This window comes from Ursus maritimus, unplaced genomic scaffold, assembly GCF_017311325.1.
Source record: "Ursus maritimus isolate PB19 unplaced genomic scaffold, ASM1731132v1 scaffold_32, whole genome shotgun sequence".
NCBI classification, from domain to species: Eukaryota; Metazoa; Chordata; class Mammalia; order Carnivora; family Ursidae; genus Ursus; species Ursus maritimus.
Genome location: NW_024425786.1, coordinates 139,359 through 151,481, shown reverse-complemented (window position 1 = coordinate 151,481; position 12,123 = coordinate 139,359).

Sequence of the window (12,123 nt, the reverse complement as noted above, 5' to 3'; positions counted from 1 at the left end):
GGGGGGGGGAGGAACCTGGACCTCCTCCTGGGGAGAAGGAGGCTAGAAGGCTGATCTTTTCCCTCCGCCACCAGGAGGAGTCTCATTGGGTATCTGGGGTCTCCTTCCAGTCCAGTTCCTGGCAAAGACCAAGAGCCAATAAATGTTTGCTAAATTCATGTGCACGGTCAGCAGAACTGTCCCTCTGGATGTGGGATCCCTGTGTTCCATCTGCCTGTGGGGCCAGGGCTTAGGGACTGAACAATGACAACAAATCGTGGGTGTTAGAAATTTGGAGAAAGAGTCCATCCCTATGGTGACAGAAGTCGGCCCATGAAACTGCGGTCAGTTGGAAATTCAGAGTGGGGAGGGACTGGGCTGTTCGGAGCCCTGGTTTGTGAGAGGTGAGGCCTTAGCTCCCCCACCAAAGCTCCAGTGGTCCCTTGGTTATCTCCAGGCCTCAGCAGCCTCCTTCCATCAGCTGGCAAGCTTTCCAGAGCGGGAAGCTGGACCTAAAGGGTCCCACAGCTGTGCCTGGCTGCTCTGTGTCCGCTCCCTAGAGCCCCGGGGACTGCATCCATTCTGGGATGTACCATGGTCAAGGAAACAGGCCCTGGGGTCGACAGCTTCCTAGAAGGCCACCAGCGATCCCCCTCCTGGTTTGCAGCCTTGTGATGTGCTGAGGTTGGCTCGCGTGACCGACCGGGCCCTGAGAAGTGGTGTGATGTCTCTCTGATGTTAGTTTGCAAGTACGTCTTGCCGTGTCTGTCTCTGTGACATCATTCACTCTGGGGGAGGCCAGCTGTCCTTCACTATGGAGAGGCCAACAGCTCTGGGGGAGGCCAGCTGTCCTTCACTATGGAGAGGCCAACAGAGTGTGGACCCGAGTGAGAGTGAGGTTAGCAGTAGAGGCTCCAAGTCCTGGAGGCTCCGGATGAGGTCCCGGCACTGTCAATGTCTTGACAGCAACTGCAGGAGACGTCCCGAGCCAGAACCACCCAGCTGAGCAGCTCCTGGATTTCTCTCTCAGAAACGGTGTGAGATAAGCAGCGTGGGTCATTTTAAGCTGCTAAACTTGAGGTCAGTTTGCTGTAAGAACAATTGCAATTTAAGTTGTAAAACTTACACAACGAGCAACAAACACCTAATGTACCCCGGCCGCCCAGCCGTCACCCCACCTGCCTTCCTGACGATGGGATTGTGGAAGAGGTTGGGTGGGGTGAGGACTGCACTCGTGGTGAGAGTAACCCCAGAAATAGTCCCTGCAACTATCGTCATAAGCAGAGAGTGGACTGGCCTGACTGTGACCTGGAGACAGGTTCCGAACAAGCCGCAACTGGATGGGTGCAGGGACAGGCCCAGGGCCCCGCCGTGGTGCTGACCAGCCACAGTCCAGGTCCACCCTTGAGGGAGCCAGGCAGAGCTGGGGTCATTTCTGGGGCAGTAACTGATAGGGCACCCTGCATCAGAGCATGGGGTTGGGGAGTCACAGGCTTCAGGTTTCCAACAAGGACAGGTGTGAGAGACGCTTGCTGTTGAGAGCCAAAGAACGACCACCCCGGGTGGGCCTGGCCTCAGCAGGCCCCGTCATCCACAGCACAGGCACTGTGAAACTCCTGGGCCACACGGCCTGCTCCTGGCTGGGGCGCACAGACTCTTTCTGCAGCCTGGTAAGCACGGTTACCAAAAAGTACCTGCAGCTGCTGCTTCAAAGGTGTGTCCTCCGGGCGACCCACCTGACCCTGACCCCCGCCCGGTAACTTTGGGCTTCTCTCCTGGGCCTCCACCGTGACTGAGGAGTCCCAATGTCTGTGTGGGGAGGAAGGAGCTCAGCAATGAGTAGGAAGTCAGGGCTGGAAGGCTGGAGCCCTGTGCTTGGCCCTCATCAACCGCTGACCTTGCTGCAAGGGGGGTGCGCACAACTGAGCCGGCAGGAGCATACCACCTCGGCCCTCCCGTCCTCACCCACAGCCCACCCCGACCCTCCCGTCTTTACCCACATAGTGGGCCGGGAAGGGGGAGCCTTCCTGCAGCTGCTCTACCAACCAGATGTGTGGAGAGGAGGGCTTCTCCAGCTCTGCCCCTGCTGTCACACTGGATCCCCCCAGCACCCCTGGCCTTGTTTAGCACAGTGAGGGAGAGGTCAGCAGCCTCTGGGGGTAGGGAGGCGACACTGTCCTCCCCCAGCCCCCACTCTCCCCTCCCAACTTACCAGCTGACCACTGCCTGCACCAAACACTCACACCCAGAGGGCTGGGGGCTGACTGGGCTCCTGAGCCTGCCTTCTCATTGTTCTTCGAGGCCCCAGGTCCCGCGATACCATGGACCTCAGCTCTCCTGGCAGCCCAGGGCCAGGAAAGTGTTCTGTGAGCTCCGGCTTGCTTCTTTCTCTGCGTTCAGAGACTGGCTCTGAATGAAAGGCCATCGTCGGGTGGTGTGAGCAAGCAATTTCCTTTTCTCCTGTTCAGCTTTAGGGAAAGAGAAAAAGCTCCACGAATGTGTCTCTAGGGATATGGTGTGCAAAATTGAGAGGGGTGGGTCACCACCGGAATCTGAGCTGACCAGTCTGCCCACTTAGAGCTGGCAATCTTTGGTCAGACTTCCTGAGCAGAGACCAGGTGCTCTGGACTGAACAACCCCCCCCCCCATTCATATGTTGAAACCTACCCCTCAAGGTGATGGCGTTAGGAAAGGGGCCTTTTGGAGGTGATTGCCCTCAGTAATGGGATGGGATTGGTGTCCTTGTGAAAGGGACACAGGCGTGTGAACGTGCACTCACTCTCCACCAGGTAACGAGACAGAGGGTGACAGTCCACAAGCTGGAAGAGGGTCCTCGCCCAAATCAGAGCCTGCTGGCGCCCTGATCCCAGACTTCAGCCTCCAGAACTGTGAGAAATGAGCCTCTCAGTCTATGGTATTTTGTTACAGTAACCCCAAAGGACTAAAACGCCAGAGCTTACTGTTACCAAGTAGATTGGTGGCAGGAGGCCGTTGTTGACTTTCCAGAAGTCACAGGGCAAATACGTGCCCCTCTGGGGGGCAGAAGCTAAGCTTCAGGTGTCTAGGCTGACCCTCCTCTGTGTATGTGGCTGCTCCCTGGCACCAGGGCACACAGGGGACTCTCCCTGGATGGACACATGGGGACCCTCCCTGGCGTACATGCACAGACAGCTGGGGGTGTGGAGCCTGAGGGCTCCTTCAAATAACCGCCCACCCCACCTGTGAGCCTCAGCCTCAGCCTCAGGTTTGACCTCCTGCACAAATGCAGCGAGGCAGCTTCCTCCTGGGTGGGGAGACCTACGTGCCCAGCATGAGCTCAGAGCTCTGTGGAATGTCTGGGCCACCCCAGCCTGGAACTTGGGAGAATGAGATAGTGCTGGAATGTTCCAGTCCCCAAGAAGCTCTTGGAGCTGGCAGCTGTAACTACAGGGCCCATGGCTGCGACTGTGAGTGCGCGTGTGACCAGGTTGTAGGTTTCTCGGCTGCCATCCACTGGAGTCCAGGGTGCACAGTCCCCTCAGGCTTGCAGTGTGGCATTGGGGCAAGTTTGGAGAAGAGAATGGGGAGGGAAGCAGTTCGCAGTCTCTGCGCTTCCAGGAACTGTCCCACCTAGAAGTCAGCTCCACCTGGGCAGATAAGTGAGGACACACACAGAGCCAGAGACACACAATCCCATGGTCAGAGAGAGGGTCTGAGTCCGACACAGATAGAGAACTCCCTCAGGGGCGGCCAGGGCCTCTCCCACAAAGACACAGACTCCACCTTCTCTCCCGTGTCTCTGAACTTCCTTCAGTCTGCCCTGTGTTTGGGAAGGCCGCAGACGCGCACCCTACATCCACGATCTCCACGTGGGGCTCCTGTGTTGGGCACCCCCTCGAGATCTTGTCAGCGCAGGAGTGGTTCAGGGAAGGCTTCTAGCACGGACTGGGATTGAATTTTATTTCTGCTGTCACTGAGTTGTGTGACCTTGGGCAAGTCACAAAATCTCAAATGTAAAATAGTATTAGTAATACTACTTACCTCTAGTGCTGTGTGGTTGAAGGAATTAAGTAAAAGAAATAATCTGCATGGTGACAATTAATTCCACCACAGACGGAGTGGCAGGGACCAGATTTACCCTCCTGCCTAAAACAACTAAAACACAAAATGTATGAAATAGCAGGCGTGAAAGACAGTGGTCCTGAGAAGTGGAAAACAAATGAAGTGAGCCCTGTACCGCCCCAGCTGACTGCCAGCAGACGGTGTTCGGGCCGGGACTGCAGGGACGGGGAGGCCAGGCAGTTCGGCAGACTTCCGTGGCTGGGCGTGGGGAACAGGGCAGCTAGAGTCAGCAAGAAAAGAGATACTGGAGAGAGGACTTCGGAGAGTTGCAGAGGGTCTCCCTCAAGGCTGATTAGATCATGCTGGGAGAAACTCCTCGAGGCCAGGAAAAGAACCCCCAGAGAAGATTAGAGAGAAAAATCTTTTGCGTTCACACAGGGTCACCTCTAGCCAGATTGGAAAAGCCCATAATTCATAGGGCACATAGCACAGTATTCAGAAGGACCTTGTCCCGGTAGTGAGACATAATTACCCTTACAGTAAGTGCTGTTCTGGTGTTGCCTAAGAAAGTTTATGAACAAGACCCCAAAGGATCAAACTGTCTCCAAGTAACTCAAGTGTGCCCCAGAACAAAGCCCAAGAATATTTATAGGAACACAACACCCAGCACATTAAAATTCATGATGTCTGGCAGCCAGTAAAAAATTACCACGAGTACAAAGAAGCAGGAAAATATGACTCATAATAGGAGAAAAATCAATCAATTGGAAGGAACCCTCGAAATGTCACAGATAATGGAATTAGTAGACAAGGACATTAAAATGGTTGTGATATTCACACTTCATGCATTCAAGAAGCTAAAGTCCTGCGAACATAACAATTAAAACTATTCAAATTGAAACAGAGATTTAAAAACTGGAAAAGAAGGAAAGACAAGAAAAGAGCATTAGTTAGCTGTGGGACAACCTGAAGTGACTTAATATACATGTAATTGGAGTCCCAGAAGGAGGAGGAAGAGCTAGAAAGCACTGAAAGAAATAACGACTGGTTTTTCCAATCTCGATGCAAACTATAAACCCCCAGATCCAAGAAGCTCAATGCAACTCAAGCATAAGAAGTTTGAAGATAATTACATGGAGGAACCACATAATCAAATTGCTACAATACAGGGATAAAACAATGGTGTCTGCTCTTGCCACTTCTGTCCAGCAGTGTAGGGAGTTCTAGTTCGGCCAGTTAGGCAAGGAAATGAAATAGAAGGCAGCCAGATTGGAAAGGAAGAAGTAAAACTGTCTATGTTCGAATGACATGACCTTAGATATGAAAAATCCCAAGAAATCCACTAAGAAAACTATTAAAACTAATAAATTAAGCAAGGATGCAGGGTACAAGATCGATATTTTAAAAATCAATAGTGTTTCTTTTTTTTTTTTTTTAAAGATTTTATTTATTTATGTGACAGAGAGACAGCCAGCGAGAGAGGGAACACAGCAGGGGAGTGAGAGAGGAAGAAGCAGGCTCCCAGCGGAGGAGCCCGATGCGGGACTCGATCCCGGAACGCCAGGATCACGCCCTGAGCCGAAGGCAGACGCTTTAACGACTGTGCTACCCAGGCGCCCCAATAGTGTTTCTATACACTGGTGAAAATTTTAAAATGAAATTAAGGGGTGGGGGATGGGGTAGTTGGGTGATGGACACTAAGGAGGGCACAGGATGTAATGAGCACTGGGTGTTATATAAGACTGATGGATCACTGAACTCTACCTCTGAAACTAATACACTATATGTCGATTAATTGCATTTAAATAAAAAAATAAAATGTTGACTTTAAAAAATCCTCATTGCAAAAAAAAAAGAATGAAATTAAGAAATCAAATCCATTTACAAAAACATCAAAAAGAATAAAATACTTAGGAATATATTTAATAAAAGAAGTGCAAACTCAGACTTCGAAATCGACACAGCATTACTGAAAGAGGTTAAAGAAGTTCTAAATATGGGCGCCTGGGTGGCTCAGTCGTTAAGCGTCTGCTCAGGGCATGATCCCAGAGTCCTGGGATCGAGCCCCACATCAGGCTCCTCCTCTGGGAGCCTGCTTCTTCCTCTCCCACTCCCCCTGCTTGTGTTCCCTCTCTCGCTGGCTGTCTCTCTCTCTCTCAAATAAATAAATAAAATCTTAAAAAAAAATTAAAGAAGTTCTAAATAAATGGAAAGATATCCCATGTTCATGGATCAGAAGATTAAATATCATTAAGATGTTAATACTTCCCAAATTGGCCTTTAGGTTCAATGCAATCTCTATCAAATTTCTACTAAGATTTCTGCAGGAACTGACAAGCTGCCTCTAAAATTCATATGGAAATTCAAGCCACTCAAAATGTTCAAAACAGTCTTGGAAAAGAAGAGCAAAGCTGGGGGACTCAAACTTTCTGATTTCAAAACTCATTGCAAAGCTACAGCAATCCAGACGGTGTGGTGCTAGTATGAGGTTGAGGTTAGACATAGTGATTGGTGGAATAGAATTGAGAGTTCAAAAACAGGCCCTCATATTTACAGTCAATTGATTTTCAACAAGAATGCCAGGACAGTCCAATGGGGGAAAGAATAGCCATTTCAACAAATGTTGTTGGGACATCTGATTATCCACATCTTTCCTCACACCATACACAAAAATTAACTCAAGATAGGTGCCACACATAAATGAAAGAGCTAAAACTTTTATAAAATTTTTAGAAGAAAATGATCTTGGGTGATGAAGGCAAAGCCTTTTCAGATATGATACTAAAAGCATAAGTGACAAAAGAAGAAAAAAAGTAAATTGAACTTCATAAATTTTAAAAATGCCTCAAAGGACATTATCCAAAAAAAGTGAAAGACATAGGAGAAAAGCATTGCATAACATATGTATAATATGTAAATATATATTGATAGTGTCATACATATGATATATATATATTTTAAAATGGCTCTCAATTCAATAACCCAACTAAAAAAAAATGGGTGAAAAATCAGAACAGACATTTCTCCAAAGGTATATAAATGGCCAATAAGCACCTGAAAAGAAGCTCAACATCATTAGTCATCATGGAAATTTAAATCAAAACCACAGTGAGATACACTTCACACCCACTAGAATAGCTACGACTGAAAAGAGAGAGGGGGCACCTGTCTCGCTTAGTTGGCGGAACATGTGGCTCTTGATCTCTCAGGGTCAAGAGTTTGAGCCCCACATTGGCTGTAGAGATTACTTTAAAAAATGGTAAAATAAAATTAAAATTTTTAAAAAGTACAGATAGTAAGAGGTGTTAGTGAACTTGTGGGGAAATTAGAACACTTTTACATTGTCGATAAGAATGTAAAATGGCGCAGCCAGTTTAGAAAACAGTCTGGAAGTTCCTCAATTGATCCAGCAATTCCACTCCTAGTTCCACAGCCAAGAGAAACTAAAACATGTCCACACAGAAATTCGTGCACGAGTGTTCTTGCAACAGCATTCAGAATAGCCAAGAAGTGGAAATAACCCAGTGTCCATCAACTAATGAACAGATCAAGGAAATGAGCCATACCCATACCATGGAATATTATTTGGCTGTAGAAAGGAGCCAGGCCCTGGCACCTGTTACAACATGAATGAACCTTGAAAATATCATGCTCAGTGAAAGAAGTCAGTCACAAAAAGCCACATATCGTGCGATGCCACTTACATGAAAGGTCCTCAACAGGCAAGTTGATAGAAAGTAGATTAGTGGTTGCCAGGGGCGGGGGTGGATGTTGAGGGGAATGGGGGCTGACAGTTGTGGGCACAAGGTTCCCTAGTGGGATGACGAAAATGTTCTAAACTGGATTGTGCTGATGATTGCACACCACAGTGATTATACAAAAAGCCATTTAATTTAAAGAAGTGAATTGTATATTGTGTGAATTACATGTCAGTAAAGCTGTTAACCCCCTCCCTACAAAAACAGCAACAAAGAGAAGGTTTTAAGAGCTGATAGAGAAAAAAAAAGACATGTTATATGTAGAGAAACAAAAATAAAATTACAGCAGATTTCTTGTTAGAAGCAAGGCGTCTGGTACGCCTGGGTGGCTCAGTCCGTGAAGCGCTGCCTTGGCTCAGTTCTGCCTCCCTCGCTCTCTGCCCCTCCCCCCTCTCATGCGTGTGCGTGTGTGTGCGTGCGCGCGCGCGCTCTCTCTCTCTCAAATAAATAAAATCTTTAAAAAAGAAACAAGGCATGCAAAGGAACAGTGGGACAACATTTTTAAAATACTAAAAATCAAAGCTATTAACCTAGAATTCTGTAAATAAACTTACCCAGACTTGTGTTGATTTTTAACAAAGTTCCAAAGACAATTCAGTGGAGAAAGAGGGCCTTTCAACAAATAGTATGGGAACAATGGGACATCCACATGCAAATAAACTAACCTGGATCTCTACCTCACATCACATACCCAGACTAACTCAAAATGGGTTACAGACCTAAATGCAAAATCTAAAACTATAAGCCTTTTTGGAGAAAACTTAGAAAATCGTTGTGAACTTTGGTTAGGCAAAGTTTTCTTAGCTGCAACACCAAAAAAAAAAAAAAAAATCAATGAAAGAAAAATGGATAAGTTGGAATTCATCAAAATTAAGAGCCTCTGCTCTTCCAGAGGCATTGTTAAGAAAACAGAAAGATGAGCCATAGACTAGGAGAAAATATCTTCAAATCACACGTCTGATAAAGAAACTATATGCAGGACATATAAAGACTCAACAATAGGAAAACAACCCAGTTAAGAAAATGGGCAGAAGATTTGATCAGTCATTTCATAGATGGTAAATAAACACACGAAAATATGCTCGACATCGTCTGTCATTAAGGAAATTAAAATTAAATTCACAATGAGACACCACTGTATAGCTATTACAATAATTAAAAAGACCAACCATACCAAGGATGTGGAACCACTGGAACCTGCAAACATTTCTGATGGGAATGAAAAATTGTACCCACATTAAAAAAGTTTGGCAATTTCTTAAAAGTTAAACATATACCTACCGGGCTCTGTGCTGGGCCTGGAGCCTGCCTGGGATTCTCTCACTCCCTCCCCCTCTTCCCCTCACCCCACTCGTGCGTGCTCTCTCTCTAAAATAAATAAATAAAATCTTCATTTAAAAAAAAGAACTTGGGGGCGCCTGGGTAGCGCAGTCGTTAAGCGTCTGCCTTCGGCTCAGGGCGTGATCCTGGCCCCACGTCAGGCTCCTCCGCTGGGAAGCTGCTTCTTCCTCTCTCACTCCCCCTGCTTGTGTTCCCTCTCTCGCTGGCTGTCTCTATCTCTGTCAAATAAATAAATAAAATCTTTAAAAAAAAAAAAATAAATAAATAAAGAACTGTTGGTATATACAATATAACGGATGAATCTGAAACTATGCTGAGTGCCAGAACTCAGACATACTGTGCTCTTTTGCACCGTACAAATGAGTACATACTTTATAATCCCGTTGACATAAAGTTCTAGACACTGTCACCTAACCATAGTGACCAAACACAGACTGACGGTGAGCTTGGAGCAGGGGAAGGGGGCAGCACCAAGGGCACGGGGACCTTTCCGGGTGACAGGCATGTTCACTCTCTGGATTGTGGTGATGGCTTCCTGGGTGTCACAAAGGTCAAAACTTAACAAATTTCACACTCAAATATGTGCGGTTTACTGTATGTAAATTATACCTCAATAAAATTATTTTTTTTAAGTTAAAAGCCCATAATCTGTGTAATCATTTAAGACAGCTTGGCATGTAATAGCTCCTCATTGAAAGTTGGCTCTTACTCTCCTATTTTTGGGTGCTTACTGTCGCAAGGTCAAGGGCTCAAAGGGGACTATCTGGCTTCAGGAGAGGGGGCCTGGCATCGCCCAAGGCTCCATCCCCCCAGACCAGGGCAAGGAGGGCTGGAAGGGCTGAGCTCGGTCTGCTTCCAGTGGAGTCCTGGTGCCCTCAGGTGGCCCCCAGGGGTATAGCAGGGTGCCTTCTCTTAACCTCGCTCTCCCCGCGCACCTCTTCCGGCTTGGGCCTCCGCTCCGCACTCCGTGGGATGTGTGTCTGACTGCCAATCTGTCCGTCCACTTGTTCCCCGGCCCAGGTCTCCACTGAGACTTAACATCCACTGTGGTGCTACAGAGCTCTGCCTGGTTTCCTCATCTTACCGCCGACATCCCTCCACTGCCCGCCCCCCCCCCCCAGGAGGTCCTCCTTGATTGGGTGGGAGGGGAGGAAATGGGAGCCTCAGGGCTGAGCTCAGTCCTCGCCTGCCCTCAGGTAAGACCCTTCCCTCCATCGCCCTAGTCCACTTGCTCCCTCCGCACGGCCTCAGAGCTGGCCTCCCTGCCTCCCTTCCAGCTCTGTGTTCTCTTCTCCCAGGGCAGCCTGGGCAGCTGCTGAAAAGCCCTTGCCCCAAACCCTCTGAACCTCACACCTCGTAGGGCTCCAACCCCATGTGGGGCCGTGCTGCAGACAGACAGGACCGCACGTGTGTGCCAGTGGGCCTGGACGTGGCACTGGGCCAACCAGGGTCCACATGGCAACACCGCCAGCACCCACCGCCCACAAGAACCGACACCAGGCGGGCTGCAGACCACGTGAAAGGTAAACCAGCAAAGCTTCACACAAATACGCAAGGGTATCTTCGTGAAGTCTTTACGACCTGGGCCAGGCAAAGAGCTCCGGGTGGTGTGGTTGGCTGAGCCTCTGACTCTGGATTTCGGCTCAGGCGGTGAGATCGAGCCCCGCGTCAGGCTCCGGGCTCAGCACAGGACCTGCTTGAGGTTCTCGCCCTCTGCCCCTCCCCCGTGCGCGTGCCCTCGCATTCTCCCAAGTAAATAAACAAATCTTTAAAAATAAATAAATGAAATAAGTCTTTAAAAAAAGAACAGAAAGGGTGATAACATAAAGGAAGTTGTTGACAACCTGGGCTGTGTTAAGATTTAAAATTTCTGTGGAGAGCGTGACAGACAAAACCGAGGGAGAAGATGCTGATCGCACGGACGCCAGTACCTCACTCTCGTCCAGAAGGCGCAAGCCCTATAAACCGAGAAGGAAAGGCACACAGGCGGCAGAAGCACCGAGAAGACACACAGCTTCGCAGAATCAGAGCCGCCGGGGCCGGCACGAGGAGACGCGGGGCGAGACCGCCGTGCCGCCACAGAGCGTCCGGAAGGCCGGGGTGACAGACCGTCGGTGAGGAGCGTCACACGCGGGCGACCCCAGCGAGGCCTGCAGCCGGGGCGCGGGCACACTGCCCAACAAACACGCCCTCTGACCTCTCCAAAACCAAGGACGCGGGTTTTCCGAAAGAAATGTTCTGGGATGTTCACAGCACCGTTATTTATAACAGCGGCAAAGTGGGGACAACCCAGATTTCCACCCGCAGAAAAATGATGCGGGGTGTGTCCATGAACACGTGGGGCCACGCTCGGCGGTGAAGCGGACGGCACAGCCCCCCAGGTGCCCGAAGGCACACGGAGGCTCAAAGGAGGCCGACTATGGACCACAGAAAGCGCACGTGTTGGTGTCCGCCTGTGCCTGGCACAGAGCTATTGAAACCCTCGCGCATTCCTAAGTGATAAGAGTGCCGGGACCATGTTTTGTTCTAATGAGGCGACTCCGGGCAGGCTCTTGGTGGGGGATGGTCATCAGAAAGACCAGCCGTGATTGGAAGCTTGGGATTCTCAGCCCCAGCTCCCCGTCGTCCAGAGAGGGGAGAGGGGCTGGAAATGGAGTTAACGATCCGCCGATCCGCCGTGCCTCTGTCCGGAAGCCTCCATAAAATCCCAGTCCTCTGGGGCTCAGGGAACTTGCAGGCTGAACGCATTGCAGGCGTGGGGAGACTAGTACCTGCACAGGGTGTGCCCTTCCCACATACTCCCCCTATCCATCTCCTCTCTCTGTACCCTTTACCATACCCCCTTACAATAAACCGGAAACGTAAGGAACCCTTTCCCTGACCTCTGTGAGCCACTCTCGGAAATGCATCGAATCCAAGGGGAGGGGTCACAGGGAAGTCTGGTTTGTAGCCACGTTGGACAGAAGAGGCTGGTAAGCTGAGGTCCTGCTGCTTGTGACCGGCA